This window comes from Manacus candei, unplaced genomic scaffold (assembly GCF_025592945.1).
Source record: "Manacus candei isolate 608988 ecotype Guabito, Panama unplaced genomic scaffold, ASM2559294v1 h1tg000049l, whole genome shotgun sequence".
NCBI lineage: Eukaryota > Metazoa > Chordata > Aves > Passeriformes > Pipridae > Manacus > Manacus candei.
The window spans coordinates 25,510,389-25,528,986 of record NW_026138097.1 but is presented as its reverse complement, the minus strand read 5'-3'; the positions used below and the strand labels follow the sequence as shown (position 1 = coordinate 25,528,986).

The window sequence follows — 18,598 nt, the reverse complement described above, 5'->3', positions numbered from 1 at the left end:
AAGCAATGGATTTGTTAACCTGTTGACCAAAGACTTTTTATGAAAGAGAGTGCAAATGATTTAAGAAACATGATCTTTCTTGAACAAAGGGAGATCTGCAAAGTTTGCAAACAAGACCAAAAAAGTACTTAATCTGAAAACAGCACTGCATGTACACAGTCAATTAATGCTACAATGAACAGATAGTGAAAACATGACATTAAAACAAGATTAAGGGATTCAGTGCCAGTCCTCAGTTGGCATACAAAACTATTTTGTTTACAATAAGCAGGAACACAGAAACTACAGGATAAGAAAAATGATCTGCTATAATCGACGACTGAAGAAACATCTTTGCAACTATACCCATATGATTTGCACAGAGAGTGACTGTCAGAAGCACAACACAGTAACAACACAATTATTCAGATAAAATCCAGCCACCGTTTCTGTAACTATAATTGCACACATAGTCATGCTAGTCATTACCTGCTGTGAAAGGAACAACTGTGAAACACAGAGAGATGATTAATTATTTTGACTCACGTCTTTCTCTTTTCCTCAACCAGGGACCGATTCATCTACATTTATATCTAAGGTCCATGTGGTCAAGGATAATACAGACATTCAAGACAGTGCAAGGGTCCTTTATATCCCCAAAGCAGCAGAGGCTTTTCTTCTATGCTCTTTCTCTTCCTAAGGAACTTGCTAGAAGAATAAAGATTTCAGTTCTTGAGTCATTCCTGCCATATATTAAGGTCAGGTCACCCAATCAGGGATAAAAGCAAATACATGAGACTCTGATGAACAATTACCCAGTTTAAATAGAAAGAACTTGCAACAGCCCACTTGTGTATAATCCACAGGTACTGTTTGTTCTAACAAATTATTTCTCAAAAATGAATAGCAAGAGCTCCCCTGAGCAGTATGGTAGCATTCCAAATAACTGGTAAAAAATAAAAAAGGGTCTAATGCAGATATTGGAGGATTCCAAAATAGGTAAAGACATTTGACTCCCATGTTTGCCACTAAGTACAGTATTTCACTGTACTAGAAATTCCTTAAAATCATGTACCCTATTAATTACATTACTGTTACAGAAATTTTAACAACACGTAATATATAGTATTTATATATTTCTTGAGTTTGTAGACTGTTAAGCTGTAGAGAAATTTATGGAAAAGAGGATGCAAGCACTGGCCTGGGGTTAGGCTAACTGATGAGATCATCAGAAAACACCAGATATGACAAAACTTGCTGGATACAACAGACAGCAATGTAGAAGTTAGAGACAGAGCCATGTAGAACGGTTCAATTTCACAGAGACCTATGTGAGAAGAAACTGAACTCTACTCATCATTGCAGAAGCATATGGGAGCTCTTTTGGAGAGTTAAGTCCTGCAAGGTCCATGCTGCTTAGATAACTATCTGAGTATTATTTTTTAAAGTTGAGACTACCAAGATAATGCTACCAGAAATACTGAGTTTGGGTGTATTTGAAGAAAAACTAAGACAAATAAGGAAAACATAATTATGAGCAGTGATTGTTTGGGAGGGGACAAGAAGAGTAGTAAAATGGAAAAATCTGAAAGAAGAAATATGAAAGACAGAAAATCATATGATCAATGTTATTTGGAGATCTGTATAGAGCCCAGTGCCTAAACCCTGCCATTTTGAGCAGGACAATAACCATGGATTTTGAACTTGTGTTTGATTTGTTTCTGCAGTCCGAGGGCATGCCTTCCCTGGAGTTGCTGAGGGAGGCCTAGCATCTGTTCTTCCTTGAATGATGGAGGAACCCCTGGAGGGTACCACCTAAAAACTTTCCCATCTCATGTCTCCTATAACACACACCAGAGGCTCTGACTGAATTTTGACATCCATGAATTCTCTTCCAGTTTCTGTGGGCCTAGATTTATTTACAAAGATCTTTAATGAGGTCTATAATTAATTGGTATCAGTTCAGTTTATATCTACTCATTGTTTCACAGATGGACAAATAGAATCAAATTCTGCACCTGCTGGATCAGGTCATTCCTTGGATCTATACCCTTCAGTTCAAATAAAAAGAAAAATCATGGAAGTCTCAAAAACTCCAATAAAAGAAAATCATCCTTACAAGTAAAACTATCACACAGGAATCCAACACTGAAGAAAATTAATAATTTGAAATGACACAAAGGTGAATAAAAACTCTATTCAATGGTCACTTGCAGGATTTCTCTTATGTAGCTGTAAAAATAAATATCATAAAAGAAAAAGAGACATTCATATATACTGAGTCTAAATTTTAGGTCTGTATTTAAAAACATGTCTTTTCATATCACACTTTAACTCTGATCTCCTTACGTCTTTGATTTCTCCTGCAACACTACTTTGGCCACACATACTATAATCACTGTCAACCACACAACCCTTCTGCTCTGATGTTGTTTTCTTACCATTTCCCTGAAAATGGAAAGCAGTGACTTTAAAAAAAAAAAAAAGGCAACTAATTTAGTTCTTTGCCACTAAAATTTCTGTGGGTATAAAGTTAATTTTTTTCTAATTAAACACTAGAATTTATAGCTACAAGAAGATCAAGGAAATATTTTTTCCATTTAAAAATACTTTGATTTTTGAAGGCTGTGTTAACACACACATGCAAAAACACCCTGCACAAAGATATGTATATGTGTGTGTATTTACTTATGTGAACAAAATTTCTACAAGCTCCTATCTCTCAGTAGTTATCCTGGTCTGTTGACATTTCTAACTAAATGTTCCCCGATTACTTGATTTTTGCTCACTTTCCCATTTCCATTGTTCTAAATTATGGAAACAAAACAAAAAGAAGTAAAACAAAACCCCACAACCGAAAAAAACCAAGTCATTAAAGTCTCTTTACAATTAATAAATTTCAGTTCAACAACTGAACTAAAACTTCTTAAATCTTAATAATCTGAATAGAAGAAAGAACTTCTTTACTGCGCTGGTGCCTGTGCACTGAAAGAGATTGCCCAGAGAAGTTATGGACTCTCCCTCACTGGAGATATTCAAGAACCATCTGGACGCAATCCTGTGCAATGTGCTCTGGGATGACCCTGTTTGAGCAGGGAGGTTGGACCATATGACCTGCTGTGGTTCCTTCTAACCTGACCTATTCTGTCATTCAGTAATCTTGGATTTTTTCTAACAGAAAGTAAAAATACTCTTATATGCCTACTTGCATTGTATATGCATATGAATTTTTTTTTTCATTCTTTAGGGGAAGGAAATGGCTACAAGGGATGAGTGGAATGTTTTTTTCTCTTAAGAAACTTTACATTACCTGGCATTGTATTTGTAAAATAGGTAAAAATACCTACAAAAATAACACTGTAATTGGTAAATAACTATGTCCAGTTACTAGTAGAAGTCAATACTGACATGAGGAAGATGGTGGCATGTTCTTATGTTGTTCAGATTATCTGATACCTTTTTTTTTCCAACATCCATGCATATTATCACCACTTTCATTCTCAGGAATGCAAAAGCACAACAAAACAAAACACCAAAACAAAAGAAAATTTCCAAGTCTTTCAGTTCTGATGCATATGTATCTTTGAACACATAATATTTCATTCCATTCATTCATAAATGTCAGTATATTAAAATAATTTTTAAGAAATTAATTGCGTGATAATACTAAACCACACAAAGTCATGTTCATTCTCACCCACTTTTTTCAGAACAGAAAGACATATTTCTATGCTTTTTATTTGAGATTGTTCTTTACCGTTCTTCCTAAGCTTCTTTTCTTAGGCAGAGAGCCTGTCCTTCATTCCAGTCAAGGTAGTCTGTTATAACTTTCATGTTATTCCTCCATTTTTTTTGTCTAGATGTAAATCACCCACTGTTCTTTCTTGTATAGTTCTTCATTATTCTAGAAATGTGAGCACACGGGATTTTTAATTCAAACTAAAGTTCAACCTTACTAATGGTCTTAAGATTAATTTAATTTGTACAGCAGACAATTTTCAGGTACTAGTTTGTTTTAAGATTTAAATAGCAAACTGTGTTAGATACATTAATCCCACTGAATAGCCACAGGCTTTGTACATGCAATTTCATTGCATTCTTGTGAAAATTTCAGCTTTCATTCTCATCCTAGCAACTTCCCAGGAACAGACAAACAGGTAGATAAACTGAGATTTATCTACCCAAGGCATAACATCAGCAAATCCTCAGAAACAGAAGGGGAAGGAGAATCAAGGTTAATCAGTAGGATCACGTCTTAAGTTCTGATTGTGCAAACAAAAAAAGACTTACTTAACTTTAGGCCTATTAATTAAAAGCTCATTCACATTAATTGGATTGTCTGACTAAAACTAAGCTTAAAACTGAACTTTTTAAAGATCACGTCATTGGTGCTTTAATGGTGCTGGAAGAACAGCTTCTGTAGACAAATAATATTATACATTTAAATGCACCGGTAAAACTTAAGAATGCAGCATTCCAGTTTCAAAATATGTTTGTCTTCCATTATCACATCAATAATAGCCTAATGACAAGTGATGTAAGATCATTTTTATATTGTTCATAAATAAGAGGCATGGTATGAGATACTAGACTTTCTACTGTGGTTTGAAGATCTTAAAGAAATCATTCACAGCGTACTTAAGAGAAAAAAAATCAGATTCTTTGCACCCAGAGGGAGACTCAAGTTGTAACTTACAGGTTTTCTGGAGTTTAGATTTGTTTCTCCAAGTGAGTAGGATGAGAATTTTGCACTCATTGAGCATCATTAGAACACCAGAGTCAGAACTGAAGAGCCAGAAAAATTGCACTTTCACTTTTAAGAGGGGAAGCATTTCAGAGCAGAGATCACTTTCTGAGCAAGAACTCATATATCAATCTTATTCTGAGCTTTATTTGGCCATGCTTACAACTACACTGTTCCCAGAGTACTCTACTCAAGCAAGTAATGAAAAATGGTGGACTAAGGTACCTAAATGAATATGAGAATAATCTTTTAACAAGTTGTAATAATCCTGTGTATATATCCTGTAATGTGTAGTGGGTTGACCCTGGCCAGATGCCAGGTACCCACTAAAGCAGCTCTCTCATTCCCCTCTGCAACTGGACAGAGGAGAAGAAAAAAATCCAGTGAAGGATTCATGAGTTGAGACAAAAACTGGGAAAGGTCACTTACTGATCACCATCACGGACAAAACAGACTCAAAGTGGGGATATTAATTAAATTTATTACTAACAGGATCAGAGGAAAAGAACAAGAAGTAAAATAATCTTAAAAACACCTTCCCCCCACCCTCCTTCTTTCCAAACCTCCTCCTCCTTCCCAGCAGTGCAGGGAGACAGGGAATGGGGGTTATGGTCAGTTATTGTTTCTGCCACTGCTCACGGAGAGGAGTCCTTCCCCTGCTTCCCATAGGGTCTCTCCCACGGGACACAGTCCTTCACGGACCTCTCTGGTGTGAGTCCCTCCCTCAGGCAGCGGTTCTTCACAAACTGCTGTCCTGTGGGTCACTTCTCTGTGGGGTGTAGTCCTTCATGAATGAGCTGCTTCAGCATGAGTCTCCCATGGGGGGCACAAGTGCTTCCAAGCAAAAAAACCTGCTCTGGTGTGGGTCCCACTCTCCACAGGTTGCAGGTTTCCAGCAGGACCCTGCTCCGTCGTGGGCTTCCCACGGGGTCATAGCTTCCTTCAGATATCCCCCTGCTCCAGCATGGGCTCCTCCATGGGCTGCAGGTGGGTGTCTGCATCTCAGTGGTCCTCCATGGACTGCAGGGGCACAGCTGCTCCACCATGGTCTGCACCACGGGCTGCAGGGGCCTCAGCTTCGGCGCCTGGAGAACCTCCTCCCCCTCCTTTTGCGCTGACCTTGGTGTATACATTGTTGTTCCCATGTTCTCACTCCGATCTTCCTTGGCTGGAATTTTTTCACTGCGCAATAACCTTCTATTCTTAAATATGCTACCTCAGAGGCATTACTCTTACTCCTGATTGGCTTGGTCTTGACCAGCAGCAGGAAGCCCGTCCTGGAGCCAGCTAGCATTGGCTCCATCGGACAGGGGAAGGTTCTAGCCGCTTCTAACAGAAGCCACCCCTGTAGCCTCCCCCCGTTACCAAAACCTAGCCACAGAAACTCACTACAGTATGAAAGTAGTCATGCAACTGAGTTACTAGAGAAAACACAATGTAATGAGAAATAGATCAATGCAAAAGAAATTGAAAAGTGCTACAGCCTCCAGGTTTTTTGTTTTTTGTTTAATGAGGTCTGTGATATGTGTTATGGAAACAATCAAGACAAATAATAACTAAAATTGGGTGTCTATAATGTCATCTGTAACCTGCTACTTTTGATTAAAGTAAATAAGTATCTCACTGTTAAGAAAACATAAATTTCCACATATTCTAGCATAGATCTACTGTTATTAGATATGGATTGGGTCATTTATGAGACTAGTAGCAAAACCTTATCACCTTTTGAGAATTAAAAGGATGCAGTTATCAAAATGAACTGCCACAAGCTTCAGCAGAAAACAGAGCAGCATTATCAAAAAACCTCAACCTACCCATAGTGATTAGAAAAGCTTAAAAAGCTAATAAAAGTTCATAATCCTGATCTGATGCAGATATAATAGCATTAAGGAAGCTTTAGGCCTCTTTCTTCTTGATAGAGAAATTGTTTGCACAGAAGGCTAAAGCAACTTAACAAACTAAGGGGTTACTGTGACAGGCCTGTCATAAAGCTAATTTTTAATCCCCAGATAATGGCTGATGGAATAAGATATATATATAGATATATATAGATATATATATAGCAATGATGTTCTGTCCCAAACACCATCCTATACTGAAGAAACATCAGAAGAATGTTTTGTTCTTTTGTTTTCTGAGGCGATGACTGTCTTAAAGGAGCAGAACAAAGCTGCGGGGTTTTTTCATGATTATGAAGTCACCTCCCACACATCGTAATCATCATGCAGCTTGCTGTAATTTTAAAACTTGAATATTAGTTTTCTTTCTAAAACTCTAAATTGTGAGGTGCTGACATTATTGCATTTATGCACATCTTGAAACTGAACAGAGTCTGTAAAAGATATCTATGTCAGATTTAAGCAACACGGACTGGCGTCTAACACTTGGGCATGCCCCTTGCATAAAGGTGAAGGCCTCTTATGTAATTATTACCATAATGCAGATTTACTGTGCATGAAAAGGCAAAGAGACACATGAAAAGATGCATACATACAGAGAAGAAAGTATCCAGTAAAGAATTTCACATTCATTGCTTAATCCAAAGGTAATGAAAATAAATAATATTATTGAAGAATTGACACAATTCTGAATCAACGCTGATGACATAATAGAGTAATAATATTTTAGAGTATTTCTCCTAAATAAAAGTAAAAAAAAAATTGCATTCATCTGTTCCACTATTCCAAAGAGTTAAACAGTCTCTTTTCCCATCTAGAAAACTTTTTAGTGTAAGGCATGACATTTATAAAATTGTAAGTTCTGAGTTTTATAGATTACATTAGCTTTTGTAACAATTTACCTAATATGATCTACAACACTTTATGAAACCAGATATTCCTCACCTCAGTTAATTCTATCATTAGAGAGGAAATAATAAAAAAGAGTTCAATATTAGATTGCACTGTTAATACTACTCTTGGAAAACACTGGGGAAAGGATTGAAAGGAGAATTATTCATTACACTGCAGTCTTACCTTTTACGAATGTTTTCATAATCAATTGTGTTGATCAGTTTGGACTCCAAACTTTTAACTAATAAAAAATGTGTTAGGGGGTTATTTTTTAGATTTTATATTTCAAAATAGTAATTTATATTTTATTTAGAAACATACAAGAAACAGTTGAATTACATAAGGTATATATAATACAAAAGAAAAAAGGAGAAAAAAAAGAAGAAAAATGTGATCAGGAACCCAAAATGCTTCTAATATAACTACTTGATTCTCACATTTCCAGTTATTCTGTCTGTAAATGAGGAATACATATGAGAACAATTACTTTTTGTGAACAGCGTCTCTCCAGCTCTAACAGCAAAGGACTGAGCTTGGGCTGCACTACATGATCAGGCATCTGTGTTAAAATGCCAGTGGCTACCTGCATTTTGTTCGGACACCACATGTACACTGATACATGCGTAAGCTAACTTAGAACTCACTTATCTACAGTATACTAGGGATACTGCCAATCAGTGACATCTCCCTCTGTAAAAAGAGGTCAAGAAAAGACCAAGGCATTATCAAGAGGTAGAGATCAACTTTGTTTATTTCAGGATATATTCAAACAAATGTCTGAGAAATATGGTCTGCTACAAGGATACAGGAGTTTTAATGAATAAACAAGGACATTTGCTATGTACTTTTCCCACTTAAAATGTGATTATTAAAGGATACATATATACTACATAAACACTGTAAGATGCACTTTACATACCTTGGACAGTAAATCATTCAAATATGCAATTTTCATAGACTACTAAAAGAAATAATTACCTTTTTTTAGCTAATAGATAAAAGTAGATGCACAGCACTGGTATGTCTCAGTAATATTAGGTCCATAATGCTACTTAGCCATACTTTCTTCTAGAAAATACCCTATTAATTTTTGCCATGCCCTTTAGGTCTTTTGCCATACAAACATGAAATAAAACTAATCCACTACTGCCATTAAGTAAATTTTGCCAGAAAAAATTATATAGCTAAACATAAAAATCTTGCAGATTGTTGTTGCGGGTTTTTCCCCCTCTTTCATCCTTTACCCTTTATTATTTTTATTACATGGACTGTAACTAATCAAAATCATATTGTTTTTAGGCAATTAGATTATATATATGCACTTTCTTATTCTAAACAGAAGCATTCTAAATACAGGAGAAAACATCTGCATTTCTAAAATCGTCTTTCTACTGGATGTCTACCTTCCATTGATAGCAAAGTATAAAAAAAAAATCACTTCTTCAGAACGAAAAATTTAGAATAAAGAAGACATACACAGGTGGAGCTCCATCTCGTCTACCTACAGCTGCTTTTAGCAATATTATGAAAGTAATGCGCCAGAGACCACACTTTTTTCTAATTCATTTTTTACTGTATTTTCACCAGGGAGCAATGAAAATGGGACTCCAGGTAAGCTGACTACACACACTAGTAGTAAGACACAGTTCACAAGACATCAATCCTCTGATATGTACCAAAATAAATGACTGAAAGAAAACTATTTATGAGAAAGTTGTACTTCTACCTATTTTGACACTTAACCATAAATCCAATATGTCAAAAACTTACATGACAGAATAACGTCAACCACCAGAATAACATCAACACACAAAAACAACAGGTCTTCTTCATTTATCAGTATTTCTTAAATAAACTCAGTGACAGCTATGTACTACTGGTGTCAATATACTCCCACTCTGCACAATTACAGATCATCAGAACAACTGTTCATCACTGACTGAACACTCCCAGTAATCATAAACCTTCTCATATGCACGGACAAGGCCCTGAATAGTTAATGTCAAAGTAATCAGTCTTTATCCCTGACACAAACTCACATGTTGTGGTTGTGCTGAAAAACAGTCTTTCAGGAAATACAGGAGAAAACATCCTACAGACTCATAATACAGGTATTTCCCCGATCTCTTCAATTAAAATCTTTAATAAGAAAATGATTAGTGCCAAATGTAGAAAAATAGTTCTTAGAAATGGGTAGGTAGCAACCCTTCTAACCTTACTAGACTAGGTAGGATTTATACCAATAACCTAAGATCAGAAGCTCTATTTCTGAAAAGAAGTCATCAACTATCTTATTGCCTCCAAAATTCAGGTAAAGGATTTATGTGTCTTGTAATCTTCATAATTATTGATGATATTTTACTCAAAGCTTTTAGTTTTACTTCTACGATACTTGCAATTCAATCACTGCTGTCTACCACACAGCCTTGACATTGATTACTAATACAGTATTGCAGTTACATCGCCATGGCAACTTGTGTTCAGATAACTTCTCAAACCGTATTTCTATCAACCACAGGAGATGTCCTATAAATCACAGTCAATCCTAAAATATGTAATATTTATTAAAAAAACCCAAACCACCTAATCTTCCATTAAAATCCCACAACCCTTCTAGTTTGTGTAATTTATCAATTTTCTCACTTTTTCAGTTCCTTTCTTCCTTTCTAGCAAACCAGTATTCATTACTAAGGAGCTGAAGTTAGTTTCTATCCAAAACCTAAGGAGATGGCAGAAAGAGGTGTGCAGTCCCTCAGAGACAGAAGTTTTGAATCTGAATTGTGTAGATAGAAGAAGATTTTGGCTAGACAAGCCAGACTATTTTCTCCAACACTAAAGCTGTTGAAATTTGTGGTCCACTTCCTCTGATTTTCTTCTCATTTCCTGCCATCTCACTTCCATCTAGCTCACTTAATGGACAGAAGACCCTTCAGATTTTTGGCTGAGTCAGTCTTTCTCTGGTTATTGTGCTGCAACTGGCTTCCCAAGGAAATGAAGGAGCATCAGATGTGCTACCACAAAGGAGAGAGGGAACACAGCTGAGAGTTGTACATCCAGTAGCAATGAACAAGTAGATTGATTTGACCGGGTCCAATCTGAATGCCAGGTACATCTGCACAAATAAAATATGACACCGTTCTTTTGCTTCCCAACCCTGCTGTTTGCTGCTCTAAAAGGATCAATATTCTGTGTATTCCAAAGTATGCAGAGAGCAGTTTGTCCCAGTGTCAGGGAGATCTAATGGTGCTCTCCTACCCCACACTTGTGTATGAACAAAAGACACTACAGTATATTAAAGCCATGTTCATAATTCCTAAGCTAACAAAAGTACAACCTAGTATTATGAACTTCACCCTCAGTTCCTTTAATATTTTCAATTGTAAGAAAAGTAAAAATTTCATTTTAAACTAATTTGTTGAAGCAGCAAAATTTTTAAAGTGTTGTATATTAAGTGCAGAGTTTAAATATTTTTCTTATATGACTGTCCTCAAACAACAGCTTAAATGCTTAATACACTTGCGAATGTGTCTAAACACTTCAAAGTCCAAGCTTAATACTTTATTATTCCAGCTTAGCTTCTCATATCCAAATCTATTCCGTAAGATTCATTATTATATAGTGCTTTCTGCTACACAGATATTTTCTGCTGGGGAGAAACTGAAAGCAGTTAACACCTGCGTTTTGAAAATGAAATTTTAGTTTGACGTGAATCAAAAAAGCATTAGAATTAACAGACAAGCATGCTGCAAACAAAGCTGACAGTCATCTTCAGTATAAAACAGAGCGGTGTTTTTAATAGCATGCAAATACAGTTGACATCCATGTCTTTATTCAATTAGTTCCTAGTTTTCAAGGCCAGAGTTGTGTGCACACATCCAAACTGCATTTTCTAATTTTAGAGACTTTCTATATTGAATATTTAAAGCTACTCAGTATCTGAATCAATTTAACAGAATTTCACTTAAGGTACTTCTCAATTTTGGCTTTCAATAATTTACATTGTATACCTCAACACTGTTCATGACCTGATCCATAATTACTTCCAAGCAGATCTCTTGGTTTTCTTTTTGAAGTATTTCAGAACAGTTATACTTCCGTGTGTGCACATTTTTGTATGTCTCTTGGTATTATAAAAGTTTCATACCAATCCATCTGTGTATCCTACTTACTTCTGTGGCTAAAATAGCAGGTAAAACAGGCACTTACTCTTCAGTGGTTATAGGGCACTTCTCCACTCCTCCTTTTCCAAATGACTTGACAAATCAAATCAACTGCCTTTTTAGCTGATGGGAAACAAAACCAAAAAACCCACACATGTCAGAATTCAAGGAAATGAGGGAGAGGGTATTTTACTAAAAAAATCTCTTTCAGAGAGAAGTGTAACAGTGGTATTAACACAAACTTTTTCTCATAACACCTAGCAAGGATCTCTGAACATGAAAATCCTTCACAAGAATACTGTGGCATGCATAGAATTAACATATTTAGACAATAAGAAAGAAAAAAAACCAGAAACAATAATATTAAAATTATATAAATAAATATAAAAATATCTCAAGTCTCTGTCTTTTTACCAAACTGTGAACCATCAATATTTCAACAATGAATTAATTTTTTCTAATGCCTTCTCCATCGGTCTACTGTATTAAAGGATTAGTCACGGTTTGTGTCTACCACCATACTAGTATCAATTTCATTTAATTTGCAAATACAAATGTTTTCCCCTTTATACAGAAATAAGCTACTTTGAAGAAGCTTTTATTTATCTATTTTTTAATACAAAAGCTGCAAATATCCATTGGAGAAAATGTAATTGAAAAGAAGACAACTGTAAGAAACATATTTTCCAAAGTAGAGGATAGCCACTGATTATCTAACATTCCCCATAGGTACCAGTAAGCAATGCAGTGCTAGCACTGGCTATTCAACTGAATTATTAATAATGGTAATTCTATCACAAACAAAATGTTCTGGAATTATTCCTATAAAACTAGTGTGATGAAGCACCTACAATTTACAGTAAGCCTCATTCATAAGACAGCAGATAACAGAACATTAAATAGTCTTTTCAAGCCTAATGAATATTAGAGATGTCACCACGTTGAATGCACCTCTGTTTCACAAAGTATGTAAAACCCATCATGACTAAAACATGAAATAGGAACAGTTTGCTTTCTAAAAGTCAGCAGCATTCTCATACCTCTTGTCAACACCAGGCACAGATTTTAAATGACCACCACAAGTTACAAAATGTTTTTCTATTCATAGCAGCTGCTGGTGATGCTGAGAGATTACATGAAGAGCTCTATTGCGCTACACACACCCACTCCTTACACACTGCTAGGAGACAGCCCCTGTATTGTATAGGTGAAAATGTACTAAAAATATATTTCTGGAGAGAAGCATTGCCTGAATGAAAAGTGGCCATTATCTCCATGTTACAAACAGAAAAATGAGGCATGCCAAATATCATGGGGTAAAATCTACTTGAGAGCAGTGCTCAGATAAAATGAGGTCTGAACAACATCTGTCCACTCTACTAGCTCAGCTACGCACAGGAGAGAAGCGTAGATGAGCTGCTACTAACTTCCCATCCTTGCAAGGCCTTCTGGGCAGGAGACCAGAAGCAGTGTGCTAACAATTGCTTATTGGGTTTAGATGTGGAGAAAGTCAAAGAGACTGACTGAGGGATCAGTGAGGCCTGTGCTAACGAACTAAGTGTAAAACCATGAACAGGGCTGCAACCTTGCAGGAGGAGCCCAGGGTTGAATCACTGCAGGGGAACGGAGCTCTGTCCTATGGGCCTGGGGCATCACCCCTGCTGGCAGTGGATGGCCTCTCCCCTGAGCCTGTGGTGCTGATCATGTCCATGAGCAGGGCCACTGCAGATACGGCACATGTGAATATACACACTATACCAAAAATGCAAGTGTATCGTGCTCCTCCTTGGCACACCCTGCCCAGCTGTGAGACATTAAATTACTGACTCGGACTAACTAAAGTGTGTGTGGGGGGGAAAGGGACGGGTCAAATTTCATGGAGGTGAGGTGATGCCCTGTCTCAAACTGCAGCCCCTCTGAGCCTCCTTGGGCAGCCCTGGAGCAACTGTCTGTGAACAGAATCCCGGGAGCATTGCCCACACCACAGCTCAGAGCCCCTGACCCAGCCCCAGACTGGCTGGCACACTGGAAGTCCTGCCTGGGGGGGGGGGGTGGACACAGGGGGGCCAAAGCAAATAAAAGCAGCAAGATGTGTTCTCTGTCTTCATTTCAACCCTACTATTTGGTCATGTGGAAACTGGACTTGCACAGGACTCTCTAGTGGTAGCTATAATTTTTCTCTTTTTCTCTCTCTTTCTTTACTTCTCTTAATCTCCTTTCTTATTATTTTGAGTAACTTGAGAATGAATGGGTTGGATTTTGTTAAATGGTGTTAAATTGCTAAAGCAACATGTTGTTTTGTGGAATGCTTTATTTTGGTTGAACGTTACCCTTTAAATTTGAGTCAAGTTCCTTATTTTCTAAAGTTTACCAGTAAAGTACTTCCTGAGAAAACATGTGCAGCATCTTCTTCTTTGTGCTCTCTCTTAAGGTGTTAAAAGAACCGAAGGCTCTTCTAGTATGTCCAGAGGGTAAATATTGTTGGAGCCTCGTATATTTTTAAAGTAAACCCCTCTGATGAGCTTGTAGCTTAAGAACTTGGGGTCTTACACCTCTGGCAATACTCAGCCAATACAGAAATGAAAACCTGTATCAATGGGTAGAGTGGTCCTCTTGCAGTTGCCTCACCCCCAAATTCCCTGTGACTCCAACCAACCTGCAGAAGCACCACGAGATAGCTGTAGCAGAATAAAAACCAGGTTTTTCTAATACCCAATGCATTCCAAGCACCTTACCATCAACTTAATTCTTACAGCTTTTTCCTTTTTTATTCCCTAGAAAAAAAAATCCACCAAGTATTATTTTTTAACTTACCAATGCTACAATTAAAATTTTATCAAGAAAATTTATTTTTTATTTATTTTTGTTACAGAGGGATATTTAGTTCAAATTTCTGTTATTAACATTTTCATTCTTGCACTGCAGGAAACATCAAGTTGGAGATGAGAGATCCTGTCAAAAAAAAAAAAAGCTCATTTTCTGATGATAGAGTACTTAATCGAGTGCTTAATTAATCTCCTTTCCTCACCTATTTCAAATTAATGTCATCTTATCTCCAGAATGACACCTGCCAGTACAGGTGTTTTACTTGGCATTTCTGTGTGTGCTCAAGTCCTGCAGAATGAAAACAGAGTTGGAGTCAGGAGACAATGCTGGAAGGGCACAAACGAGAACACCAGTGTGGTTGTTGCATGCTCTGGTTCCCAAAGCTACTCCATGAAAAATATTATTTCTACAAAATTGCAGAAGAGACCTGAGAAGAAATGTCAAGGAATAGAAAGGGCAAAGCACTTTCCTGTCCTCTTTTTGAGAACTCCTGGAGAGATAAAGGTAAAGGAAATTGCAAACCACCAATAGAAAAGCAGAAGAAGCAAAGTAAGGACATGGGGTTACCACCCAGTTTTGCCATTAGAACACAGGGAAAAGCAGAAGTGAGAGCTCTTACAAGACTCCTTTCTTTCATAGTACATAAATGGTGATTATAAGAAAGATGGGAACAAACTTTTTAGTAGGGCCTGTTGAAATAGGACAAGGGGTCAGGGTTTCAAACTGAAGGAGTGTAGATTCCAACTGGATATAAGGAAGAAGTTTTTTACAATGAAATGGTGAAACACTGGAAAAGGTTGCCCAGAGGGGTTGTGGATGCCCCATCCCTGGAAACATTCAAGGTCAGGTTGGATGGGGCTTGAGGAATCATATAGTTGAAGATGTCCTAGTTCACTGCATAGAAGTTGCACTAGATGAGTTTTAAAGGTCCCTTCCAACCCAACCCATTCTATGAGTTGATGATTCTATGATCACTGCGGAAGCAACTGTTTACCCTTAAGGAAACAATTAGCTAAGGAACTGGTTCAGGAAATGAAAAAATAATGATTTATCAAGGAGATCAGTAGTGTCTGGAGAAGGAAGATATTAGATCAGCTCAATGGATTTAGAAGGCCAAGATAAATTGGCTGAATGCTAAACTGTAAAAGAACAGTCTGAAAAGGCTCTCTTCAGAGTTTTTATATTTTTTGCTTACTTTTTATCACCAAATGATGAAAACAGAGTGAGCTAAACAATCTACCCAATAGTACCAAGCTCTTAACACTCAATCTCCAGTGGATGAACCTCAGCCATGAACCTCTCCATGTCTGTTACCTTCTATATTCCAAATAGTGTTGTGTATCTTTTGCAATAAAAGGGCTTGAATGAATATTAATAAACAATTTTTACACTGCATAATCTGCTCTTCTTTCAGCTGTTCAGTAAAAAATACCATAAGGTTTATCTAGAATTCTTTTTTTTAAAAAGTGATCTAGAATTGTAAAAATAGTAATAATTAAAAAGAAATAATGTATTTATGTTCTTGAGCTCTAGCAAAACAAAGCACAACACATTCCATCACTTCCTGCAACTACACTTATTTAAATTAAATGCAGAAACATTCATCAGCAAGAGATACGAGTTTATAACTTTGGTTATAAACCTTAGGGTAATTCCTGCAGATTTTTTGTCTTGAGGTCTGTGATTCATCTATTCTTTCTAAAATGGAAATATGTTCCACAATTTCTACTAGACACTGTTGTAACATCAAATGCAGTGTGTCTATTTATCAGAACAACCCATTAACTTCACTTTTTTTTATCACTTCTCTAGCTTGCCTTGCTCATCCTGTACCCTTTCTTTGTTGTGCAAGAGTTTACTGATACCATAATTAAAACTAGAAATTTAACTCCAGAAAGGGCTTAGTTTTACCAGTGTAAACTTTATTTTTGGGCAGAAATAAAAAGCTTATTAAGTGATTTCAGAAACCAATTACTTTATTTGAAACCGTGCACGTACAGTATCTCAGAAGCTGCTCAATGCTCTGTATTCCTACAGATGTCCTTCATAATGTTACAATTTTTGTAGTTCCTAATGAAGAAATAGTTAGTCTGTTTCGTATCACTATTAATATTTTCCCAATTGTTCTGTAGAAAATTACAGTGTGCCATCACAAATCCAGTTACAATACACATAATGATAGTCTTTGCTAACAGAATGACCCTAAATGATTCTTTGGATATCTAAAATATTTATAAAATATGGGCACAGGAAAAAAAGAATAAAGTTTAAGTAACAGAAGTATTTTCAGTGCTTGCTAAGGAAAGCAGTCCTCTCAGTGACCGACAGAGGAAACCTTTAGGAAACAACTTCTGGGAACCAAATTAAAGTGCTCAAATGCTGTTTCTGAAATGGTTATTTAAATTATTTCTAAAGTCACCTCTGCCACTGTGCAACAGTTATTATTAATAGGGAGAAACAAACACTGTATGCAGTTATTCCTTTCACTTATGATTAAAGAAAAAAAAACAAGTGGCCGAAATAATTTAGTACAACTTTTGACCAAGCGCTAAACAAAACAGGTCACAATCAAAGCCTTTACTTGAACTGTGAGAGGCTTCATTCCTTGCATGGCTCCAGTATTTGCAGTGGGTTTACAGCAGAAACAGGCTAAAGCTTATTGTTTGGAACAGAACACACAGCACTAAATTTTGTGATCTGCTACACACCTCTGAGCAGAGTAACGAGTTATGTTTTAACTCATATTCCAACTGTGTCAACAAAAAAAACTCCTGGCAGATCAATAAAAGAAGTAAAGTTCAACACTGCCTTCTGTATCTTTAAGCAAACACAAGATGCAAATAACAATTTAAAATAACCGGACAGATATTATCAATTAAGTTTGAAGTAAGCAAGGCCATTTTTTTTTGCTTTTCTCTTAATCTTGCCTGAGATAGAGCAGAGTAAGACCACTAAGATAATTTGCCATTAGCAAAGCTTAAGGTTGGAAGCTTTCAGGTCTCTGTTAGGTGCATGCATTCCCCAGTGTGATGTTCTTTTTTCTATACTTAGCTGGAATCCCACTGAGCAAATGGATTGCACATACAAGAGCAGAACAAAATCAGGCTTTTAGTGTGACAACTTTTCTCCCTACGCTGGCTGGGGAAAAAGAAAGAAGATTTAAAGTATAAAAGAATAAATATAAATAATTTCAGGGAACCTATTTAGTGAGTGGATTTGTAACAGGTTTTAGAAAACCATATCTGAGGTCTACGTGTAATCAACATTAACTAAATAATTACACCCAACATGATTGATTAAATTTCAAGAAGTAGGGGAAATAACTAAGCCACTTACAAGTTAAGTAAGTCACTTAACTCTCTTTTCAGCATTGTTTAGTCACCATGAAAATAGAGCAAATAAAATTAGCTACCATCTGACATCAGTATTTCTAAACTCTCAGAGTCAGGGGTAAAAAAAAATCCAGGGAAAATGCACTGTAACCTCCCATAACCTCAAGGCTGTGGTTGCATTCCACATACAGAAGCTCAGGAATCCTTAAACTCAGCAGTACTTTGGTGCCTTCTGCTATGACACTGAGGCATGAACACATGCTGTAGGCAGACTCTCAGCTCCATGGGTATAACGCCTACAATGTCTGGAAAAGCTAGGATCTACAATACACTAACAGGAATTCAGGCAAAAGTCTACAAAAGCTCTCTATCAAATGAATCAAGCCAAACATGTTTCTGATTAAGTGTTTTCACTTGAGATACTCAATGTCTTCTTCACCTCAGTCTTTATTTGAAAAGCTGGCCTTTGGGAATCACAGGCCCTTTGGGCCATTGGCAAATCCTGGAGTAAGGAAGACATCCTTGGTGGACGAGAATCAGATCAGGGAAGTTTTAAATAACCTGGACATACATAAGCCCACGAAGCCTGGCAGAAAGCACCCATGAGTACTGAGGGAGCCGACTGATGTCATTGCATGCCAATTCGAAGAGGTTCCTGAAGACTGGAAGAAAGCAAATTTCACTCCTACCTTCAAGAGGGACAAGAAAAAAGATCCAAAAAACTACAGGTTGGTCAACCTCACCTCAGTCACTGAGATGGTGATG

At 36.8% G+C, this 18,598-nt stretch overlaps 1 protein-coding gene across 10 annotated transcripts in view; it reads right to left on the bottom strand.

Moving 5' to 3' along the window:
- The window catches only part of CDH18 (cadherin 18), a 487,011-nt gene that overhangs the window by 167,791 nt on the left and 300,622 nt on the right, over positions 1–18,598 (bottom strand). For 9 of the 10 annotated variants that reach the window (XM_051799307.1, XM_051799317.1, XM_051799309.1 and 6 more), the window contains one exon: positions 11,722–11,798. The exons of the other annotated variant lie outside the window; for it this stretch is intronic. The gene's annotated coding sequence lies outside the window, so the exon portion shown is untranslated. The remainder of the gene's footprint in view (positions 1–11,721; positions 11,799–18,598) is intronic. 10 annotated transcript variants of the gene reach the window in all.